This window comes from Ascaphus truei, chromosome 12 (assembly GCF_040206685.1).
Source record: "Ascaphus truei isolate aAscTru1 chromosome 12, aAscTru1.hap1, whole genome shotgun sequence".
Taxonomy (NCBI): domain Eukaryota; kingdom Metazoa; phylum Chordata; class Amphibia; order Anura; family Ascaphidae; genus Ascaphus; species Ascaphus truei.
The window spans coordinates 3,033,017-3,056,339 of NC_134494.1; the positions used below are offsets into that span (position 1 = coordinate 3,033,017).

The following is a 23,323-nucleotide window of genomic DNA, read 5'->3' on the forward strand; positions in this document are numbered from 1 at the left end:
ACGGAGTGGTGAGAGAGAGAGGCACGAGGGGGGGGGAGAGAGAGAGGCACGAGGGGGGGGAGAGAGAGAGGCACAAGGGGGGGGAGAGAGAGAGGCACGAGGGGGGGGGGAGAGAGGCACGTGGGGAAAGAGAGAGGCACGAGGGGGGGGAGAGAGAGAGGCACGTGGGGGAGAGCGAGAGACACGTGGGGGGAGAGCGAGAGGCACGTGGGGGGAGAGAGGGCACGTGGGGGGAGAGAGGCACGTGGGGGGGGAGAGAGGCACGTGGGGGGAGAGAGAGAGGCACGTGGGGGAGAGAGAGAGGCACGTGGGGGGAGAGAGAGAGGCACGGGGGGGGAGAGAGAGAGGCACGGGGGGGGAGAGAGAGAGGCACGGGGGGGGAGAGAGAGAGGCACGGGGGGGGAGAGAGAGAGGCACGGGGGGGGAGAGAGAGGCACGGGGGGGGAGAGAGAGAGGCACGGGGGGGGAGAGAGAGGCACGTGGGGGGAGAGAGAGAGGCACGTGCGGGGAGAGAGAGAGGCACGTGGGGGGAGAGAGAGAGGCACGTGGGGGGAGAGAGAGAGGCACGTGGGGGGAGAGAGAGAGAGGCACGTGAGGGGAGAGAGAGAGGCACAGTTGGGAGAGAGAGGCACGGGGGGGGAGAGAGAGGCACGGGGGGGGGGAGAGAGAGGCACGGGGGGGGAGAGAGAGAGGCACGGGGGGGAGAGAGGCGACGGGGGGGGGAGAGAGGCACGGGGGGGAGAGAGAGGCACGGGGGGGGGAGAGAGGCACGGGGGGGGAGAGAGGCACGGGGGGGGGGAGAGAGGCACGGGGGGGGGAGAGAGGCACGGGGGGGGGGAGAGAGGCACGGGGGGGGGGGAGAGAGGCACGGGGGGGGAGAGAGGCACGGGGGGGGGAGAGAGAGGCACGGGGGGGAGAGAGAGAGGCACGGGGGGGGAGAGAGAGAGGAACGGGGGGGAGAGAGAGAGGCACGGGGGGGAGAGAGAGAGGCACGGGGGGGGAGAGAGAGAGGCACGGGGGGGAGAGAGAGAGGCACGTGGGGGGGAGAGAGAGAGGCACGTGGGGGGAGAGAGAGAGGCACGGGGGGGGAGAGAGAGAGGCACGTGGGGGGAGAGAGAGAGGCACGTGGGGGGAGAGAGAGAGGCACGTGGGGGGAGAGAGAGAGGCACGTGGGGGGAGAGAGAGAGGCACGGGGGGGAGAGAGAGGCACGGGGGGGGAGAGAGAGGCACGGGGGGGAGAGAGGCACGGGGGGGGGAGAGAGAGGCACGGGGGGGGAGAGAGAGGCACGGGGGGGGGAGAGAGAGGCACGGGGGGGGGGAGAGAGAGGCACGGGGGGGGGAGAGAGAGGCACGGGGGGGGAGAGAGAGGCACGGGGGGGGGAGAGAGAGGCACGGGGGGGGGAGAGAGAGGCACGGGGGGGGAGAGAGAGGCATGGGGGGGAGAGAGAGGCACGGGGTGGTGAGAGAGAGAGGCACGGGGTGGTGAGAGAGAGAGGCACGGGGGGGGGGAGAGAGAGGCACGGGGTGGTGAGAGAGAGAGGCACGGGGTGGTGAGAGAGAGAGGCACGGGGGGGAGAGAGGCACGAGGGGGGGGAGAGAGGCACGAGGGGGGGGGGAGAGAGGCACGGGGTGGTGAGAGAGAGAGGCACGAGGGGGGAGAGAGAGAGGCACGAGGGGGGGAGAGAGAGGCACGTGGGGGATAGATATAGGCACGGGGGGGAGAGAGAGAGGCACGGGGGGAGAGAGAGAGGCACGGGGTGGTGAGAGAGAGAGGCACGGGGGGGGGGAGAGAGAGGCACGGGGGGGGGAGAGAGAGGCACGGGGGGGGAGAGAGAGGCACGGGGGGGGGAGAGAGAGGCACGGGGGGGGGGAGAGAGAGGCACGGGGGGGGGAGAGAGAGGCACGGGGGGGGGAGAGAGAGGCACGGGGGGGGAGAGAGAGGCACGGGGGGGGAGAGAGAGGCACGGGGGGGGAGAGAGAGGCACGGGGGGGGAGAGAGAGGCACGGGGGGGGAGAGAGAGGCACGGGGGGGGGAGAGAGAGGCATGGGGGGGAGAGAGAGGCACGGGGTGGTGAGAGAGAGAGGCACGGGGTGGTGAGAGAGAGAGGCACGGGGGGGGGAGAGAGAGGCACGGGGTGGTGAGAGAGAGAGGCACGGGGTGGTGAGAGAGAGAGGCACGGGGTGGTGAGAGAGAGAGGCACGGGGGGGAGAGAGGCACGAGGGGGGGGAGAGAGGCACGAGGGGGGGGGGAGAGAGGCACGGGGTGGTGAGAGAGAGAGGCACGAGGGGGGAGAGAGAGAGGCACGAGGGGGGGGAGAGAGAGGCACGTGGGGGATAGATATAGGCACGGGGGGGAGAGAGAGAGGCACGGGGGGGGAGAGAGAGAGGCACGGGGGGGAGAGAGAGAGGCACGGGGGGGGAGAGAGAGAGGCACGGGGTGGTGAGAGTGAGAGGCACGGGGGGGGGAGAGAGAGGCACGGGGGGGGGGGAGAGAGAGGCACGGGGTGGTGAGAGAGAGAGGCACGGGGTGGTGAGAGAGAGAGGCACGGGGGGGAGAGAGGCACGAGGGGGGGGAGAGAGGCACGAGGGGGGGAGAGAGGCACGAGGGGGGGGGGGGAGAGAGGCACGGGGGGGGGGAGAGAGGCACGGGGTGGTGAGAGAGAGAGGCACGAGGGGGGAGAGAGAGAGGCACGAGGGGGGGGAGAGAGAGGCACGTGGGGGATAGATATAGGCACGGGGGGGAGAGAGAGAGGCACGGGGGGAGAGAGAGAGGCACGGGGGGGGAGAGAGAGAGGCACGGGGGGGGGAGAGAGAGGCACGGGGGGGGAGAGAGAGAGGCACGGGGGGGGGAGAGAGAGGCACGGGGTGGTGAGAGAGAGAGGCACGGGGTGGTGAGAGAGAGAGGCACGGGGGTGGTGAGAGAGAGAGGCACGGGGGGGGGAGAGAGAGGCACGGGGGGGGGGAGAGAGAGGCACGGGGGGGGGAGAGAGAGGCACGGGGTGGTGAGAGAGAGAGGCACGGGGTGGTGAGAGAGAGAGGCACGGGTGGTGAGAGAGAGAGGCACGGGGTGGTGAGAGAGAGAGGCACGGGGTGGTGAGAGAGAGAGGCACGGGGTGGTGAGAGAGAGGCACGGGGTGGTGAGAGAGAGAGGCACGGGGTGGTGAGAGAGAGAGGCACGGGGTGGTGAGGGAGAGAGGCACGGGGTGGTGAGGGAGAGAGGCACGGGGTGGTGAGAGAGAGAGGCACGGGTGGTGAGAGAGAGAGGCACGAGGGGGGGGGGAGAGAGGCACAAGGGGGGGGTGAGAGGCACGGGGTGGTGAGAGAGAGAGGCACGAGGGGGGGGAGAGAGAGAGGCACGGGGGGGGGAGAGAGAGGCACGGGGTGGTGAGAGAGAGAGGCACGGGGTGGTGAGAGAGAGAGGCACGGGGTGGTGAGGGAGAGAGGCACGGGGTGGTGAGAGAGAGAGGCACGGGGTGGTGAGAGAGAGAGGCACGGGGTGGTGAGAAAGAGAGGCACGGGGTGGTGAGAGAGAGAGGCACGAGGGGGGGGGGAGAGAGGCACGAGGGGGGGGGGAGAGGCACGGGGTGGTGAGAGAGAGAGGCACGAGGGGAGGGGGAGAGAGGCACGTGGGGATAGAAAGAGGCACGGGGGGGAGAGATAGGCACGGGGGGGGAGAGAGAGGCTGGGGGGGGGAGAGAGAGGCGGGGGGGGGAGAGAGAGGCGGGGGGGGAGAGAGAGGCGGGGGGGGGAGAGAGAGGCGGGGGGGGGAGAGAGAGGCGGGGGGGGGAGAGAGAGAGGCGGGGGGGGGGGAGAGAGAGAGGCGGGGGGGGGGAGAGAGAGAGGCGGGGGGGGGAGAGAGGCGGGGGGGGGAGAGAGGCGGGGGGGGAGAGAGGCGGGGGGGAGGAGAGAGAGAGGCGGGGGGGAGGAGAGAGAGAGGCGGGGGGGGAGGAGAGAGAGGGGGGGAGAGAGAGAGGCGGGGGGGGAGAGAGAGAGAGGCGGGGGGGGAGAGAGAGGCGGGGGGGGGAGAGAGAGGCGGGGGGGGAGAGAGAGGCGGGGGGGGGGGGGGAGAGAGAGGCGGGGGGGGGGAGAGAGAGGCGGGGGGGGGAGAGAGAGGCGGGGGGGGGAGAGAGAGGCGGGGGGGGAGAGAGAGAGGCGGGGGGGAGAGAGAGAGGCGGGGGGGAGGAGAGAGATAGGCGAGGGGGGGAGAGAGAGGGGGGGGAGAGAGAGAGAGGGGGGGAGAGAGGCGGGGGGAGAGAGAGGCGGGGGGAGGAGAGGAGAGAGAGAGGCAGGGGGGGGGAGAGGAGAGAGAGAGGCAGGGGGGGGGGAGAGGAGAGAGAGAGGCAGGGTGGGAGAGAGGGGAGAGAGAGGGGGGGAGAGAGAGGGGGGGAGAGAGAGGCACGGGGTGGTGAGAGAGAGAGGCACGGGGTGGTGAGAGAGAGGCACGGGGTGGTGAGAGAGAGAGGCACGGGGTGGTGAGGGAGAGAGGCACGGGGTGGTGAGGGAGAGAGGCACGGGGTGGTGACAGAGAGAGGCACGGGGTGGTGAGAGAGAGAGGCACGGGGTGGTGAGAGAGAGAGGCACGGGGTGGTGAGAGAGAGAGGCACGGGGTGGTGAGAGAGAGGCACGGGGTGGTGAGAGAGAGAGGCACGGGGTGGTGAGGGAGAGAGGCACGGGGTGGTGAGAGAGAGAGGCACGGGGGGGGGGGAGAGAGAGGCACGGGGGGGGGGGAGAGAGAGGCACGGGGTGGTGAGAGAGAGAGGCACGGGGTGGTGAGAGAGAGAGGCACGGGGGGGAGAGAGGCACGAGGGGGGGGAGAGAGGCACGAGGGGGGGAGAGAGGCACGTGGGGGGGGGAGAGAGGCACGGGGGGGGGGGGAGAGAGGCACGGGGTGGTGAGAGAGAGAGGCACGAGGGGGGAGAGAGAGAGGCACGAGGGGGGGGAGAGAGAGGCACGTGGGGGATAGATATAGGCACGGGGGGGAGAGAGAGAGGCACAGAGAGGCACGGGGGGGGGAGGGAGACGAGAGAGGCACGGGGTGGTGAGAGAGAGAGGCACGGGGGTGGTGAGAGAGAGAGGCACGGGTGGTGAGAGAGAGAGGCACGGGGTGGTGAGAGAGAGAGGCACGGGGTGGTGAGAGAGAGAGGCACGGGGTGGTGAGAGAGAGGCACGGGGTGGTGAGAGAGAGAGGCACGGGGTGGTGAGGGAGAGAGGCACGGGGTGGTGAGGGAGAGAGGCACGGGGTGGTGAGAGAGAGAGGGCACGGGGTGGTGAGAGAGAGAGGCACGAGGGGGGGGGGGAGAGAGAGGCACAAGGGGGGGGTGAGAGGCACGGGGTGGTGAGAGAGAGAGGCACGAGGGGGGGGAGAGAGAGAGGCACGGGGGGGGGAGAGAGAGGCACGGGGTGGTGAGAGAGAGAGGCACGGGGTGGTGAGAGAGAGAGGCACGGGGTGGTGAGGGAGAGAGGCACGGGGTGGTGAGAGAGAGAGGCACGGGGTGGTGAGAGAGAGAGGCACGGGGTGGTGAGAGAGAGGCACGGGGTGGTGAGAAAGAGAGGCACGGGGTGGTGAGAGAGAGAGGCACGAGGGGGGGGGGAGAGAGGCACGAGGGGGGGGGAGAGGCACGGGGTGGTGAGAGAGAGAGGCACGAGGGGAGGGGGAGAGAGGCACGTGGGGATAGAAAGAGGCACGGGGGGGAGAGATAGGCACGGGGGGGGAGAGAGAGGCTGGGGGGGGGAGAGAGAGGCGGGGGGGGGGGGAGAGAGAGGCGGGGGGGGGAGAGAGAGGCGGGGGGGGGGAGAGAGAGAGGCGGGGGGGGGGGGAGAGAGAGAGGCGGGGGGGGGGAGAGAGGCGGGGGGGGGAGAGAGGCGGGGGGGGGAGAGAGGCGGGGGGGGAGAGAGGCGGGGGGGGAGGAGAGAGAGAGGCGGGGGGGAGGAGAGAGAGAGGCGGGGGGGGAGGAGAGAGAGGGGGGGGGAGAGAGAGAGAGGCGGGGGGGGAGAGAGAGAGGGGGGGGGGAGAGAGCGGGGGGGGGAGAGAGAGGCTGGGGGGGGGAGAGAGAGGCGGGGGGGGGAGAGAGAGGCGGGGGGGGGAGAGAGAGGCGGGGGGGGGAGAGAGAGGCGGGGGGGGGGGAGAGAGAGGCGGGGGGGGGGAGAGAGAGGCGGGGGGGGAGAGAGAGGCGGGGGGGAGAGAGAGAGGCGGGGGGAGAGGAGAGAGGCGGGGGGGAGGAGAGAGATAGGCGAGGGGGAGAGAGAGAGGGGGGGGAGAGAGAGAGAGGGGGGGGAGAGAGGCGGGGGGAGAGAGAGGCGGGGGGAGGAGAGGAGAGAGAGAGGCAGGGGGGGGGAGAGGAGAGAGAGAGGCAGGGGGGGGGGGAGAGGAGAGAGAGAGGCAGGGTGGGAGAGAGGGGAGAGAGAGGGGGGGAGAGAGAGGGGGGGAGAGAGAGGCGGGGGGAGAGAGAGGCGGGGGGAGAGAGAGAGGCGGGGGGGGAGAGAGAGGAGAGAGGCGGGGAGAGAGAGAGAGGCAGGGGGAGGAGAGGAGAGAGAGAGGCAGGGGGGGGGGGAGAGGAGAGAGTGAGGCGGGGGGGGGAGAGGGGAGAGAGAGGGGGGGGAGAGAGAGGGTGGGGGGAGAGAGGCACGGTGAAGGGAGAGAGGCACGGTGAAGGGAGAGAGGCACGGGGGGGAGAGAGGCACGGGGGGGAGAGAGGCACGGGGGGAGGGAGAGAGGCACGGGGTGGGGGGAGAGAGGCACGGGGTGGGGGGAGAGAGGCACGGGGTGGGGGGAGAGAGGCACGGGGGTGGGGGGGAGAGAGGCACGGGGGGGAGAGAGAGAGGCACGGGGGGGAGAGAGAGAGGCACGGGGGGGAGAGAGAAAGGCACGGGGGGAGAGAGAGGCACGGGGGGAGAGAGAGGCACGGGGGGGGAGAGAGAGGCACGGGGGGGAGAGAGAGGCACGGGGGGGAGAGAGAGGCACGGGGGGGGAGGGAGAGGCACGGGGGGAGGGAGAGGCACGTGGGGGGAGGGAGAGGCACGTGGGGGAGAGAGGCACGGTGGGGAGAGAGAGGCACGGTGGGGGGAGAGAGGCACGTGGGGGGAGAGAGAGGCACGTGGGGGGGGTGAGAGAGGCACGTGGGGGGAGAGAGAGGCACGTGGGGGGAGAGAGGCACGTTGGGGGGAGAGAGGCACGGTGGGGAGAGAGAGGCACGGTGGGGAGAGAGAGGCACGTGGGGGGAGAGAGGCACGTGGGGGGAGAGAGGCACGGTGGGGAGAGAGAGGCACGGTGGGGGGAGAGAGGCACGTGGGGGAGAGAGGCACGTGGGGGGTGAGAGAGGCACGTGGGGGGAGAGAGAGGCACGTGGGGAGAGAGAGGCACGTGGGGGAGAGAGGCACGGTGGGGAGAGAGAGGCACGGTGGGGAGAGAGAGGCACGTGGGGGGAGAGAGGCACGTGGGGGGAGAGAGGCACGTGGGGGGGAGAGAGGCACGTGGGGGGAGAGGCACGTGGGGGGGAGAGAGGCACGTGGGGGGAGAGAGGCACGTGGGGAGAGAGAGGCACGTGGGGGGAGAGAGGCACGTGGGGGGAGAGAGGCACGTGGGGAGAAAGAGGCGTGAGGCACGTGGGGGGAGAGAGGCACTGGGGGGGGGAAGAGAGGCACGGGGGGGGAGAGAGAGGCACGGGGGGAAAGAGAGGCACGGGGGGGGGAGAGAGAGGCACGGGGGGGGGAGAGAGAGAGGCACGGGGGGGAGAGAGAGAGGCACGGGGGGGGAGAGAGAAAGGCACGGGGGGGGAGAGAGAAAGGCACGGGGGGAGAGAGAGGCACGGGGGGAGAGAGAGGCACGGGGGAGAGAGAGGCACGGGGGGGGGGAGAGAGAGGCACGGGGGGGGGAGAGAGAGAGGCACGGGGGGGGGGGAGAGAGAGGCACGGGGGGGGGAGAGAGAGGCACGGGGGGGGGAGAGAGAGGCACGGGGGGGGGGGGAGAGAGGCACGGGGGGGGGGGAGAGAGAGGCACGGGGGGGGAGAGAGAGGCACGGGGGGGGGGAGAGGCACGGGGGGGGGGGGAGAGGCACGGGGGGGGGGGAGAGGCACGGGGGGGGGGAGAGAGGCACGGGGGGGGGGGGAGAGAGAGGCACGGGGGGGGGAGAGAGAGGCACGGGGGGGAGGGAGAGGCACGGGGGGGAGAGAGAGGCACGGGGGGGGAGAGAGAGGCACGGGGGGGAGGGAGAGGCACGGGGGGGGAGGGAGAGGCACGGGGGAGGGAGAGGCACGTGGGGGGAGAGGCACGTGGGGGGAGAGGCACGTGGGGGGGAGAGGCACGTGGGGGGAGAGAGAGACGTGGGGGAGAGAGACGTGGGGGGGAGAGAGAGGCACGTGGGGGGGAGAGAGGCACGGTGGGGAGAGAGGCACGGTGGGGAGAGAGAGGCACGTGGGGGGAGAGAGGCACGTGGGGAGAGAGAGGCACGTGGGGGGGAGAGAGGCACTGGGGGGGGGGGGGAGAGAGGCACGGGGGGAGAGAGGCACGGTGGGGAGAGAGAGGCACGTGGGGGGAGAGAGGCGCGGGGGGGGGAGAGAGGCACGGGGGGGGGAGAGGCGCGGGGGGGGGAGAGAGGCACGGGGGGGGGAGAGAGAGGCACGGGGGGGGGAGAGAGAGGCACGGGGGGGGGGAGAGAGAGGCACGGGGGGGGAGAGAGAGGCACGGGGAGGGAGAGAGAGGCACGGGGGGGAGAGAGAGGCACGGGGTGGTGAGAGAGAGAGGCACGGGGGGAGGGAGAGAGAGGCACGGGGGGATAGAGAGAGGCACGGGGGAGGGAGAGAGAGGCACGGGGGGATAGAGAGGCACGGAGTGGTGAGAGAGAGAGGCACGGGGGGGATAGAGAGAGGCACGGAGTGGTGAGAGAGAGAGGCACGAGGGGGGGGGAGAGAGAGAGGCACGAGGGGGGGGAGAGAGAGAGGCACGAGGGGGGGGAGAGGAGAGAGGCACGAGGGGGGGGAGAGAGAGAGGCACGTGGGGGAAAGAGAGAGACACGTGGGGGGAGAGAGAGAGGCACGTGGGGGGGAGAGAGGCACGTGGGGGAGAGAGGCACGTGGGGGGAGAGAGAGAGGCACGTGGGGGGAGAGAGAGAGGCACGTGGGGGGAGAGAGAGAGGCACGTGGGGGGAGAGAGAGAGGCACGTGGGAGGGAGAGAGAGAGGCACGTGGGGGGAGAGAGAGAGGCACGGGGGGGAGAGAGAGGCACGGGGGGGGGAGAGAGGCACGGGGGGGGGAGAGAGGCACGGGGGGAGAGAGGCACGGGGGGGGAGAGAGAGGCACGGGGGGGGAGAGAGAGGCACGGGGGGGGGAGAGAGGCACGGGGGGGGGAGAGAGAGGCACGGGGGGGGGAGAGAGGCACGGGGGGGAGAGAGAGGCACGGGGGGGGAGAGAGAGGCACGGGGGGGGGAGAGAGAGGCATGGGGGGGAGAGAGAGGCACGGGGTGGTGAGAGAGAGAGGCACGGGGGGGGGAGAGAGGCACGGGGGGGGAGGGAGAGGCACGGGGGGGGGGAGAGAGAGGCACGGGGTGGTGAGAGAGAGAGGCACGGGGTGGTGAGAGAGAGAGGCACGAGGGGGGGGGGGAGAGAGGCACGAGGGGGGGGGGGAGAGGCACGAGGGGGGGGGGAGAGAGGCACGAGGGGGGGGGAGAGAGGCACGAGGGGGGGGGGAGAGAGGCACGAGGGGGGGGAGAGAGGCACGGGGTGGTGAGAGAGAGAGGCACGAGGGGGGGGAGAGAGAGAGGCACGTGGGGGATAGATATAGGCACGGGGGGGGAGAGAGAGAGGCACGGGGGGGAGAGAGAGAGGCACGGGGGGGGGAGAGAGAGAGGCACGGGGGGGGAGAGAGAGGCACGGGGGGGGAGAGAGAGGCACGGGGTGGTGAGAGAGGCACGGGGTGGTGAGAGAGGCACGGGGTGGTGAGAGAGAGAGGCACGGGGTGGTGAGAGAGAGAGGCACGGGGTGGTGAGGGAGAGAGGCACGGGGTGGTGAGGGAGAGAGGCACGGGGTGGTGAGGGAGAGAGGCACGGGGTGGTGAGAGAGAGAGGCACGAGGGGGGGGGGGAGAGAGGCACGAGGGGGGGGGGGAGAGAGGCACGGGGTGGTGAGAGAGAGAGGCACGAGGGGGGGGAGAGAGAGAGGCACGTGGGGGATAGAGAGAGGCACGGGGGGGGAGAGAGAGGCACGGGGTGGTGAGAGAGAGAGGCACGGGGTGGTGAGAGAGAGAGGCACGGGGTGGTGAGAGAGAGAGGCACGGGGTGGTGAGAGAGAGAGGCACGGGGTGGTGAGAGAGAGAGGCACGAGGGGGGGGGAGAGAGGCACGAGGGGGGGGGAGAGAGGCACGAGGGGGGGGGGAGAGAGACACGGGGTGGTGAGAGAGAGAGGCACGAGGGGGGGGATAGAGAGAGGCACGTGGGGATAGAAAGAGGCACGGGGGGGAGAGATAGGCACGGGGTGGTGAGAGCGAGAGAGGCACGGGGTGGTGAGAGAGAGAGAGGAACGAGGGGGGGGGAGAGGCACGGGGGGGGAGAGAAAGGCACGGGGGTAGAGAGAGAGGCGGCGGGGGGGGAGAGAGAGAGGCGGGGGGGGAGAGAGAGAGAGGCGGGGGGGAGAGAGAGAGGCGGGGGGGGAGAGAGAGAGGCGGGGGGGAGAGAGAGAGGCGGGGGGGGGGGAGAGAGAGAGAGAGAGGCGGGGGGGGGAGAGAGAGAGGCGGGGGGGGAGAGAGAGAGAGGCGGGGGGGAGAGAGAGAGGCGGGGGGGGAGAGAGAGAGGCGGGGGGGAGAGAGAGAGGCGGGGGGGGGGGAGAGAGAGAGAGAGGCGGGGGGGGGAGAGAGAGAGGCGGGGGGGGGGAGAGAGAGAGGCGGGGGGGGGAGAGAGAGGCGGGGGGGGGAGAGAGAGGCGGGGGGGGGAGAGAGAGGCGGGGGGGGGAGAGAGAGAGGCGGGGGGGGGAGAGAGAGAGGCGGGGGGGGGAGAGAGAGAGGCGGGGGGGGGAGAGAGAGAGGCGGGGGGGAGAGAGAGAGGCGGGGGGGGAGAGAGAGGCGGGGGGGGGGAGAGAGAGAGGCGGGGGGGGGGAGAGAGAGAGGCGGGGGGGGGGAGAGAGAGAGGCGGGGGGGGAGAGAGAGAGAGGCGGGGGGGAGAGAGAGAGGCGGGGGGAGAGAGAGAGGCGGGGGGGGGGGAGAGAGAGAGGCGGGGGGGGGAGAGAGAGAGGCGGGGGGGGGGAGAGAGAGAGGCGGGGGGGGGGAGAGAGAGGCGGGGGGGAGAGAGAGGCGGGGGGGGGAGAGAGAGAGGCGGGGGGGGGGAGAGAGAGAGGCGGGGGGGGGGGAGAGAGAGAGGCGGGGGGGGCGAGAGAGGCGGGGGGGGAGAGAGAGAGGCGGGGGGGGAGAGAGAGAGGCGGGGGGGGGAGAGAGAGAGAGGCGGGGGGGGGGAGAGAGAGAGAGGCGGGGGGGGGGGAGAGAGAGAGAGGCGGGGGGGGGGGGAGAGAGAGAGGCGGGGGGGGGAGAGAGAGAGGCGGGGGGGGGGAGAGAGAGAGGCGGGGGGGGGGGAGAGAGGGGGGGGGAGAGAGAGAGGCGGGGGGGGAGAGAGAGAGGCGGGGGGGGGGAGAGAGGGGGGGGGAGAGAGGCGAGGCGGGGGGGGAGAGAGGCGAGGCGGGGGGAGAGAGGCGAGGCGGGGGGAGGAGAGAGAGAGGCGGGGGGGGAGAGAGAGGCTTGGGGGGGGGAGAGAGAGGCGGGGGGGGGGGAGAGAGAGGCGGGGGGGGGGAGAGAGAGGCGGGGGGGGGAGAGAGAGGCGGGGGGGGAGAGAGAGGCGGGGGGGGGGGCGAGGCGGGGGGGGAGAGAGGCGAGGCGGGGGGGGAGAGAGAGGCGAGGCGGGGGGGGAGAGAGAGGCGAGGCGGGGGGAGAGAGGCGAGGCGGGGGGAGGAGAGAGAGAGGCGGGGGGGGAGAGAGAGGCTGGGGGGGGGGAGAGAGAGGCGGGGGGGGGAGAGAGAGGCGGGGGGGGGAGAGAGGCGGGGGGGGGAGAGAGAGGCGGGGGGGGGGGGGAGAGAGGCGGGGGGGGGATTGAGAGGCGGGGGGGGGAGAGAGAGGCGGGGGGGGGGGAGAGAGGCGGGGGGGGGATTGAGAGGGGGGGGGGGGAGAGAGGCGGGGGGGGGATTGAGAGGCGGGGGGGGGGAGAGAGAGGCGGGGGGGGAGAGAGAGGCGGGGGGGGGAGAGAGAGGCGGGGGGGGGAGAGAGGCGGGGGGGGAGAGAGAGGCAGGGGGGGGAGAGAGAGGCAGGGGGGGGAGAGAGAGGGGGGGAGAGAGAGGCAGGGGGGGAGAGAGAGGCGGGGGGGGAGAGAGAGAGAGGCGGGGGGGGGAGAGGGAGAGGTGGGGGGGAGAGAGGTGGGGGGGAGAGAGGCGGGGGGGGGGGAGAGAGGGGAGGGAGAGAGAGGGGGGGGGAGAGAGGCGGGGGGAGGAGAGGAGAGAGAGAGGCAGGGGGGGGAGAGGAGAGAGAGAGGCAGGGGGGGAGAGGAGAGAGAGAGGCAGGGGGGGGAGAGAGAGGGGGGGGTGAGAGAGGCGGGGGGGAGAGAGAGGGGGGGGGGAGAGAGGCGGGGGGGGAGAGAGAGGCACGGTGGGGGGAGAGAGGCACGGTGGGGGGAGAGAGGCACGGTGGGGGGAGAGAGGGCACGGGGGGGAGAGGGCACGGGGGGGAGAGGGCACGGGGGGGAGAGAGGCACGGTGGGGGGAGAGAGGCACGGGGGGAGAGAGAGAGGCACGGGGGGAGGGAGAGAGGCACGGGGTGGGGGGAGGGAGAGAGGCACGGGGTGGGGGGAGGGAGAGAGGCACGGGGTGGGGGGAGGGAGAGAGGCACGGGGTGGGGGGAGGGAGAGAGGCACGGGGTGGGGGGAGGGAGAGAGGCACGGGGTGGGGGGAGGGAGAGAGGCACGGGGTGGGGGAGGGAGAGAGGCACGGGGTGGGGGGAGAGAGAGAGGCACGAGGGGGAGAGAGAGGCACGGGGGGGAGGGGAGAGAGAGGCACGGGAGGGAGAGAGAGAGGCACGGGGGGAGAGAGGCACGGGGGGAGAGAGGCACGGGGGTGGAGAGAGGCACAGTGGGGGGGGGAGAGGGCACGGGGGGGGGAGAGAGGCACGGGGGGAGAGAGGGCACGGGGGGGGTGGAGAGGGCACGGGGGGGGTGGAGAGGGCACAGGGGGGGTGGAGAGGGCACGGGGGGGGTGGAGAGGGCACGGGGGGGTGGAGAGGGCACGGGGGGGGGAGAGGGCACGGGGGGGTAGAGGGCACGGGGGGGAGAGGGCACAGTGGGGGGGAGAGGGCACAGTGGGGGGGGAGAGGGCACGGGGGGGGGAGAGGGCACGGGGGGGGGGAGAGGGCACGGGGGGGGGGAGAGGGCACGGGGGGGGGGGAGAGGGCACGGGGGGGGAGAGGGCACAGTGGGGGGGAGAGAAGCACAGTGGGGGGGAGAGAAGCACAGTGGGGGGGAGAGAAGCACAGTGGGGGGGGAGAGAGGCACAGTGGGGGGGAGAGAGGCACAGTGGGGGGGGAGAGGCACAGTGGGGGGAGAGAGGCACAGTAGGGGGGGGAGAGGCACAGTGGGGGGAGAGAGGCACAGTAGGGGGGGGAGAGGCACAGTAGGGGGGGGAGAGAGGCACAGTAGGGGGGGAGAGGCACAGTGAGGGGGGAGTGAGGGGGGTTGGGGGTTAGAGAGGGGCACAGTGAGGGAGTGAGGGGCACAGTGAGGGGGGGAGGGGCACTGTTAGGGGGGGAGAGGGGCACAGTGAGGGGGGGGAGGGGCACAGTGAGGGGGGGAGAGAGGGGCACAGTGGGGGGGAGGGGCACAGTGGGGGGGGGGAGAGGCACAGTGGGGGGGGGAGAGAGGCACAGTAGGGGGGGGAGAGAGGCACAGTAGGGGGGGGAGTGAGGGGGGTTGGGGGGTAGAGAGGGGCACAGTGAGGGAGAGGGGCACAGTGAGGGGGGGAGGGGCACAGTGAGGGGGGGAGGGGCACTGTTAGGGGGGGAGAGAGGGGCACAGTGAGGGGGGGAGAGAGGGGCACAGTGAGGGGGGGGAGAGAGGGGCACAGTGGGGGGGGAGGGGCACAGTGGGGGGGGGAGAGGCACAGTGGGGGGGGGGAGAGGCACAGTGGGGGGGGGAGAGAGGCACAGTAGGGTGGGGAGAGAGGCACAGTAGGGGGGGGAGAGAGGCACAGTGAGGGGGGAGTGAGGGGGGTTGGGGGGTAGAGAGGGGCACAGTGAGGGAGAGGGGCACAGTGAGGGGGGGAGAGAGGGGCACAGTAAGGGGGGGGAGGGGCACTGTGAGGGGGAGAGAGGGGCACTGTGAGGGGGGGGAGAGAGGGGGACAGGGAGTGAGAGAGGGGCACCGTGAGGGGGGAGAGAGGGGCACAGTGAGGGGGGGGAGAGAGGGGGACAGGGAGTGGGAGAGAGGGCCACCGTGAGGGGGGAGAGAGGGGCACAGTGAGGGGGGTAGAGAGGGGGACAGGGAGTGGGAGAGAGGGGCACCGTGAGGGGGGAGAGAGGGGCACCGTGAGGGGGGAGATAGGGGCACCGTGAGGGGGGGAGAGAGGGGCACCGTGAGGGGGTAGAGGGGCACCGTGAGGGGGTAGAGGGGCACCGTGAGGGGGGGAGAGAGGGGCACAGTGAGTGGGAGAGAGGGGCACCGTGAGGGGGTAGAGGGGCACAGTGAGGGGGGCGTGAGTGGCACAGTGAGGGGGAGAGGGGCATAGTGAAGGGAGTAGACAGGGGAGAGTGAGGGAGAGGGGCACAGTGAGGGGAGGGAGAGAGGGGGACAGGGAGTGGGAGAGAGGGGCACCGTGAGGGGGGAGAGAGGGGCACAGTGAGGGGGGTAGAGAGGGGGACAGGGAGTGGGAGAGAGGGGCACCGTGAGGGGGGAGAGAGGGGCACCGTGAGAGGGGAGAGAGGGGCACCGTGAGGGGGGAGAGAGGGGCACCGTGAGGGGGGAGAGAGGGGCACCGTGAGGGGGGAGAGAGGGGCACCGTGAGGGGGGAGATAGGGGCACCGTGAGGGGGGGAGAGAGAGGCACAGTGAGTGGGAGAGAGGGGCACCGTGAGGGGGGAGAGGGGCACAGTGAGGGGGGTGTGAGTGGCACAGTGAGGGGGAGAGGGGCATAGTGAGGGGAGTAGACAGGGGAGAGTGAGGGAGAGGGGCACAGTGAGGGGAGGGAGAGAGAGGGGAGGGGAGAGAGTTGGGCACAGTGAGGGGAAGGTAGAAAGAGGGGCACAGTGAGGGGAAGGGAGAGAGGGGCACAGTGAGGGGGAGGGAGAGGGCACAGTGAGGGGGAGGGAGAGAGAGGGGCACATTGAGGGTGAGGGAGAGAGGGGCACAGTGAGGGGGGAGAGAGGGGCACAGTGAGGGGGGGGAGAGGGGCACAGTGAGGGGGAGGGGCACAGTGAGGGGGAGTGAGAGAGGGGAGGGGGAGGGAGAGAGAGGGGCACAGTGAGGAGGGGGAGAGGGGCACAGTGAGGGGGAGAGAGGGGCACAGTGAGGGGGTTAGAGAGGGGAGGGGGACGGAGAGAGAGGGGCACAGAGAGGGGGGGAGAGAGGGGCACAGTGAGGGGGGGAGTGAGTGGCACAGTGAGGGGGAGAGGGGGCACAGTGAGGAGGGTAGACAGGGGAGAGGGAGGGGGAGAGAGGGGCACAGTGAGGGGGGGAGAGAGGGGCACAGTGAGGGGGGGAGAGGGGCACTGTGAGGGGGGAGATAGGGGCACAGTGAGGGAGGTTGGGGGGGGAGAGGGGCACAGTGAGGGGGAGAGAGGGGCACAGTGAGGGGGAGAGAGGGGCACAGTGAGGGGGGAGAGAGGGGCACAGTGAGGGGGGAGAGAGGGGCACAGTGAGGGGGGGAGAGAGGGGCACAGTGAGGGGGGAGAGAGGGGCACAGTGAGGGAGAGAGAGAGGGGCACAGTGAGGGGATTGGGGGGGGAGAGGGGCACAGTTAGGGGAAAGAGAGGGGCACAGTTAGGGGAAAGAGAGGGGCACAGTGAGGGGGGAGAGAGGGGCACAGTGAGGGGGGAGTGAGTGGCACAGTGAGGGGGGGAGAGAGGCACAGTGAGGGGGGAGTGAGTGGCACAGTGGGGGAGGGAGTGAGGGGCAAAGAGTGGAGGGAGGGGCAAAGTGAGGGGGGGGGAGTGAGGGGCACGGGAGGGAGTGAGGGGCACAGTGAGGGGGGAGAGAGGCACAGTGAGGTGGGGGAGTGAGGCACAGTGAGGGGGGAGAGGCACAGTTAGGGGGGGAGAGAGAGGCACAGTGAGGGGGAGAGAGGGGCATAGTGTGGGGGGGGAGAGGAGCACAGTGAGGGGGGAGCGAGTGAGGGTGGGAGTGAGTGAGGGGCACAGTGAGGGGGAGTGAGAGGGGGGGAGAGAGGGGCACAGTGATGGGGAGAGACGGGGACAGAGGGGGGAGAGAGGCACAGTGAGGGGGATAGGGGCACAGTGAGGGGGGATAGGGGCACAGTGAGGGGGGGGGAGGGGCACAGTGAGGGGGGAGAGAGGCACAGTGAGGGGGGGGGAGAGAGGCACTGTGAGGGGGGGGGGAGAGAGGCACTGTGAGGGGGGGGAGAGGCGCAGTGAGGTGGGGGAGGCAGGCACAGTGAGGTGGGGGAGGGAGAGAGGCACAGGGAGGGGAGGGAGGGAGAGAGGCACAGGGAGGGGAGAGAGGCACGGGGAGGGGGAGGGAGGCACGGGGAGGGTGGGGGGAGAACATTTTTTTATTAAGAATGTAGATAAAATATTTGAAAAATTGTGCTTATGATGAACTTTATTTTTATTTTATTTTCCCTATGCTAATTATTCTTCTCCATACGAAATGTTCCTAATATTTCAATATACTGTACTAAGATATATCACTTAATTTTTCAGTTTTCTCGTGTGTTAATGGAGGAAGGGAGCAGCGCTGATTGAGAAGATCCTAGGGAGCGATTCATGGTATGTTTATCAATTTTAACTTAACCTTATATAAAACACATGTAGCCCCCTTTCCCCCTGTGTCAGGGCAACTATGGGCTGCTATACCTGTGTGGCAAACAGGAGGCCTGATCCTCCACCACTTGGGAGCCTGGGGTGTATGTATATCTACTAAACAGCGCCTCCACCTGAGAAGAATCCTCACATAGTAGGACAACCCCACCCCAAGACAATATGCCCAGTAATACACACACAGAGTATGGGGAACAGTATTTACTGGGAGGTAATAAACAAGGACAACAATAGGAACAGCAATAGACATATATGTATACCAACCCGCGGAATATCCCCACTGTACTTAGGTGCAGCGGCACCAGTGTCCCAGTGTCCAGGCCCCAATGGCCTTTCCCACCCCCAATTGTGAGACCGCGCTGCCCACGTGAATGTTGGGGCACTTATGCGGATACCTGCCCGGGCACTCCAGCCCCCGGGTGTAGCTGAACAGTCAACGGGCAGTCTGCTCCCAGGACACCTTCCGCCTCCACGTGGGGTGGTCTCCTGCAGGAGCGTCCCACCATAGACAGTCTCTGAACATAGGTGGTCTGATCCCAGACCACAAGTTAAACGTCACCACGTGGCGTTGACACGGTGTTCATGATACTGCACAACACAGGAAAAAGGGTCCCTATCTATGGGCTTCCCTATACAGCTGCAGCTGCCTACAGTGAGTGGGGGACTAACTGGGGCCTGAATGGGAAAGCTGGCCTAGTCCACGGGCTACTGGGACCCTACCTCCCTCTTCTGTACCCTGCTCACAACTGTCCTTCTGCCATAACTGGAGAGGGAGGGGGGGGGGAGAGAGGCGGGGGGGGAGAGAGAGGCACGGTGGGGGGAGAGAGGCACGGTGGGGGGAGAGAGGCACGGTGGGGGGAGAGAGGGCACGGGGGGGAGAGGGCACGGGGGGGAGAGGGCACGGGGGGGAGAGAGGCACGGTGGGGGGAGAGAGGCACGGGGGGAGAGAGAGAGGCACGGGGGGAGGGAGAGAGGCACGGGGTGGGGGGAGGGAGAGAGGCACGGGGTGGGGGGAGGGAGAGAGGCACGGGGTGGGGGGAGGGAGAGAGGCACGGGGTGGGGGGAGGGAGAGAGGCACGGGGTGGGGGAGGGAGAGAGGCACGGGGTGGGGGGAGAGAGAGAGGCACGAGGGGGAGAGAGAGGCACGGGGGGGAGGGGAGAGAGAGGCACGGGAGGGAGAGAGAGAGGCACGGGGGGAGAGAGGCACGGGGGGAGAGAGGCACGGGGGTGGAGAGAGGCACAGTGGGGGGGGGGAGAGGGCACGGGGGGGGGAGAGAGGCACGGGGGGAGAGAGGGCACGGGGGGGGTGGAGAGGGCACGGGGGGGGTGGAGAGGGCACGGGGGGGGTGGAGAGGGCACGGGGGGGGTGGAGAGGGCACGGGGGGGGTGGAGAGGGCACGGGGGGGGTGGAGAGGGCACGGGGGGGGTGGAGAGGGCACGGGGGGGGTGGAGAGGGCACGGGGGGGGAGAGGGCACGGGGGGGAGAGGGCACAGTGGGGGGGAGAGGGCACAGTGGGGGGGAGAGGGCACAGTGGGGGGGAGAGAGGCACAGTGGGGGGGAGAGAGGCACAGTGGGGGGGAGAGAGGCACAGTGGGGGGGAGAGAGGCACAGTGGGGGGGAGAGAGGGCACGGGGGGGGGGAGAGGGCACGGGGGGGGGGAGAGGGCACGGGGGGGGGGAGAGGGCACGGGGGGGGAGAGGGCACGGGGGGGAGAGGCACAGTGGGGGGGAGAGAGGCACAGTGGGGGGGAGAGAGGCACAGTGGGGGGGAGAGAAGCACAGTGGGGGGGGAGAGAGGCACAGTGGGGGGGAGAGAGGCACAGTGGGGGGGGAGAGGCACAGTGGGGGGAGAGAGGCACAGTAGGGGGGGGAGAGGCACAGTGGGGGGAGAGAGGCACAGTAGGGGGGGGAGAGGCACAGTAGGGGGGGGAGAGAGGCACAGTAGGGGGGGAGAGAGGCACAGTGAGGGGGGAGTGAGGGGGGTTGGGGGTTAGAGAGGGGCACAGTGAGGGAGTGAGGGGCACAGTGAGGGGGGGAGGGGCACTGTTAGGGGGGGAGAGGGGCACAGTGAGGGGGGGGAGGGGCACAGTGAGGGGGGGAGAGAGGGGCACAGTGGGGGGGAGGGGCACAGTGGGGGGGGGGAGAGGCACAGTGGGGGGGGGAGAGAGGCACAGTAGGGGGGGGAGAGAGGCACAGTAGGGGGGGGAGAGAGGCACAGTAGGGGGGGGAGTGAGGGGGGTTGGGGGGTAGAGAGGGGCACAGTGAGGGGGGGAGGGGCACAGTGAGGGGGGGAGGGGCACAGTGAGGGGGGGAGGGGCACTGTTAGGGGGGGAGAGAGGGGCACAGTGAGGGGGGGAGAGAGGGGCACAGTGAGGGGGGGGAGAGAGGGGCACAGTGGGGGGGGAGGGGCACAGTGGGGGGGGGGAGAGGCACAGTGGGGGGGGGGAGAGGCACAGTGGGGGGGGGAGAGAGGCACAGTAGGGTGGGGAGAGAGGCACAGTAGGGGGGGGAGAGAGGCACAGTGAGGGGGGAGTGAGGGGGGTTGGGGGGTAGAGAGGGGCACAGTGAGGGAGAGGGGCACAGTGAGGGGGGGAGAGAGGGGCACAGTAAGGGGGGGGAGGGGCACTGTGAGGGGGAGAGAGGGGCACTGTGAGGGGGGGAGAGAGGGGGACAGGGAGTGAGAGAGGGGCACCGTGAGGGGGGAGAGAGGGGCACAGTGAGGGGGGGGAGAGAGGGGGACAGGGAGTGGGAGAGAGGGCCACCGTGAGGGGGGAGAGAGGGGCACAGTGAGGGGGGTAGAGAGGGGGACAGGGAGTGGGAGAGAGGGGCACCGTGAGGGGGGAGAGAGGGGCACCGTGAGGGGGGAGATAGGGGCACCGTGAGGGGGGGAGAGAGGGGCACCGTGAGGGGGTAGAGGGGCACCGTGAGGGGGTAGAGGGGCACCGTGAGGGGGGGAGAGAGGGGCACAGTGAGTGGGAGAGAGGGGCACCGTGAGGGGGTAGAGGGGCACAGTGAGGGGGGCGTGAGTGGCACAGTGAGGGGGAGAGGGGCATAGTGAAGGGAGTAGACAGGGGAGAGTGAGGGAGAGGGGCACAGTGAGGGGAGGGAGAGAGGGGGACAGGGAGTGGGAGAGAGGGGCACCGTGAGGGGGGAGAGAGGGGCACAGTGAGGGGGGTAGAGAGGGGGACAGGGAGTGGGAGAGAGGGGCACCGTGAGGGGGGAGAGAGGGGCACCGTGAGAGGGGCACCGTGAGGGGGGAGAGAGGGGCACCGTGAGGGGGGAGAGAGGGGCACCGTGAGGGGGGAGAGAGGGGCACCGTGAGGGGGGAGATAGGGGCACCGTGAGGGGGGGAGAGAGAGGCACAGTGAGTGGGAGAGAGGGGCACCGTGAGGGGGGAGAGGGGCACAGTGAGGGGGGTGTGAGTGGCACAGTGAGGGGGAGAGGGGCATAGTGAGGGGAGTAGACAGGGGAGAGTGAGGGAGAGGGGCACAGTGAGGGGAGGGAGAGAGAGGGGAGGGGAGAGAGTTGGGCACAGTGAGGGGAAGGTAGAAAGAGGGGCACAGTGAGGGGAAGGGAGAGAGGGGCACAGTGAGGGGGAGGGAGAGGGCACAGTGAGGGGGAGGGAGAGAGAGGGGCACATTGAGGGTGAGGGAGAGAGGGGCACAGTGAGGGGGGAGAGAGGGGCACAGTGAGGGGGGGGAGAGGGGCACAGTGAGGGGGAGGGGCACAGTGAGGGGGAGTGAGAGAGGGGAGGGGGAGGGAGAGAGAGGGGCACAGTGAGGAGGGGGAGAGGGGCACAGTGAGGGGGAGAGAGGGGCACAGTGAGGGGGTTAGAGAGGGGAGGGGGACGGAGAGAGAGGGGCACAGAGAGGGGGGGAGAGAGGGGCACAGTGAGGGGGGGAGTGAGTGGCACAGTGAGGGGGAGAGGGGGCACAGTGAGGAGGGTAGACAGGGGAGAGGGAGGGGGAGAGAGGGGCACAGTGAGGGGGGGAGAGAGGGGCACAGTGAGGGGGGGAGAGGGGCACTGTGAGGGGGGAGATAGGGGCACAGTGAGGGAGGTTGGGGGGGGAGAGGGGCACAGTGAGGGGGAGAGAGGGGCACAGTGAGGGGGAGAGAGGGGCACAGTGAGGGGGGAGAGAGGGGCACAGTGAGGGGGGAGAGAGGGGCACAGTGAGGGGGGAGAGAGGGGCACAGTGAGGGGGGAGAGAGGGGCACAGTGAGGGAGAGAGAGAGGGGCACAGTGAGGGGATTGGGGGGGGAGAGGGGCACAGTTAGGGGAAAGAGAGGGGCACAGTTAGGGGAAAGAGAGGGGCACAGTGAGGGGGGAGAGAGGGGCACAGTGAGGGGGGAGTGAGTGGCACAGTGAGGGGGGGGAGAGAGGCACAGTGAGGGGGGAGTGAGTGGCACAGTGGGGGAGGGAGTGAGGGGCAAAGAGTGGAGGGAGGGGCAAAGTGAGGGGGGGGGAGTGAGGGGCACGGGAGGGAGTGAGGGGCACAGTGAGGGGGGAGAGAGGCACAGTGAGGTGGGGGAGTGAGGCACAGTGAGGGGGGAGAGGCACAGTTAGGGGGGGAGAGAGAGGCACAGTGAGGGGGAGAGAGGGGCATAGTGTGGGGGGGGAGAGGAGCACAGTGAGGGGGGAGCGAGTGAGGGTGGGAGTGAGTGAGGGGCACAGTGAGGGGGAGTGAGAGGGGGGGAGAGAGGGGCACAGTGATGGGGAGAGACGGGGACAGAGGGGGGAGAGAGGCACAGTGAGGGGGATAGGGGCACAGTGAGGGGGGATAGGGGCACAGTGAGGGGGGGGGGAGGGGCACAGTGAGGGGGGAGAGAGGCACAGTGAGGGGGGGGGAGAGAGGCACTGTGAGGGGGGGGGGAGAGAGGCACTGTGAGGGGGGGGGAGAGGCGCAGTGAGGTGGGGGAGGCAGGCACAGTGAGGTGGGGGAGGGAGAGAGGCACAGGGAGGGGAGGGAGGGAGAGAGGCACAGGGAGGGGAGAGAGGCACGGGGAGGGGGAGGGAGGCACGGGGAGGGTGGGGGGAGAACATTTTTTTATTAAGAATGTAGATAAAATATTTGAAAAATTGTGCTTATGATGAACTTTATTTTTATTTTATTTTCCCTATGCTAATTATTCTTCTCCATACGAAATGTTCCTAATATTTCAATATACTGTACTAAGATATATCACTTAATTTTTCAGTTTTCTCGTGTGTTAATGGAGGAAGGGAGCAGCGCTGATTGAGAAGATCCTAGGGAGCGATTCATGGTATGTTTATCAATTTTAACTTAACCTTATATAAAACACATGTAGCCCCCTTTCCCCCTGTGTCAGGGCAACTATGGGCTGCTATACCTGTGTGGCAAACAGGAGGCCTGATCCTCCACCACTTGGGAGCCTGGGGTGTATGTATATCTACTAAACAGCGCCTCCACCTGAGAAGAATCCTCACATAGTAGGACAACCCCACCCCAAGACAATATGCCCAGTAATACACACACAGAGTATGGGGAACAGTATTTACTGGGAGGTAATAAACAAGGACAACAATAGGAACAGCAATAGACATATATGTATACCAACCCGCGGAATATCCCCACTGTACTTAGGTGCAGCGGCACCAGTGTCCCAGTGTCCAGGCCCCAATGGCCTTTCCCACCCCCAATTGTGAGACCGCGCTGCCCACGTGAATGTTGGGGCACTTATGCGGATACCTGCCCGGGCACTCCAGCCCCCGGGTGTAGCTGAACAGTCAACGGGCAGTCTGCTCCCAGGACACCTTCCGCCTCCACGTGGGGTGGTCTCCTGCAGGAGCGTCCCACCATAGACAGTCTCTGAACATAGGTGGTCTGATCCCAGACCACAAGTTAAACGTCACCACGTGGCGTTGACACGGTGTTCATGATACTGCACAACACAGGAAAAAGGGTCCCTATCTATGGGCTTCCCTATACAGCTGCAGCTGCCTACAGTGAGTGGGGGACTAACTGGGGCCTGAATGGGAAAGCTGGCCTAGTCCACGGGCTACTGGGACCCTACCTCCCTCTTCTGTACCCTGCTCACAACTGTCCTTCTGCCATAACTGTTATCATTGTTATAAATACAGCAGCCCTATTGCCTGGCACCATGTGGTCTGCAGCCCCTGAGGCTGCTGGGACTTGTAGTTCCCAGCGGATCTATGGGTGTAATGGCCGCCGCTGGCTCACAATCTCCCTGCAGCATTAAAGATAAAAAGGGACAAATAAAGTTTCAGGGCAGCAGCCCTTTCATCAGATCCTCCCTCAGTGTGCACAAGGAGAATAGATAGACATTTATATAACAATGACACT

At 69.3% G+C, this 23,323-nt stretch overlaps 2 protein-coding genes across 8 annotated transcripts in view; one reads left to right on the forward strand and one right to left on the reverse strand.

Moving 5' to 3' along the window:
* Positions 1 to 23,323, reverse strand: part of LOC142464319 (uncharacterized) — a 582,685-nt gene that overhangs the window by 340,435 nt on the left and 218,927 nt on the right. The gene's annotated exons all lie outside the window — the stretch shown is intronic.
* LOC142464302 (uncharacterized) overlaps positions 16,881 to 23,323 on the forward strand; it is a 28,822-nt gene continuing 22,379 nt past the window's right edge. For all 5 annotated transcript variants that reach the window (XR_012787637.1, XR_012787636.1, XM_075567782.1 and 2 more), the window contains exons 1-2: positions 16,881 to 16,949; positions 22,197 to 22,262. The gene's annotated coding sequence lies outside the window, so the exon portion shown is untranslated. The remainder of the gene's footprint in view (positions 16,950 to 22,196; positions 22,263 to 23,323) is intronic.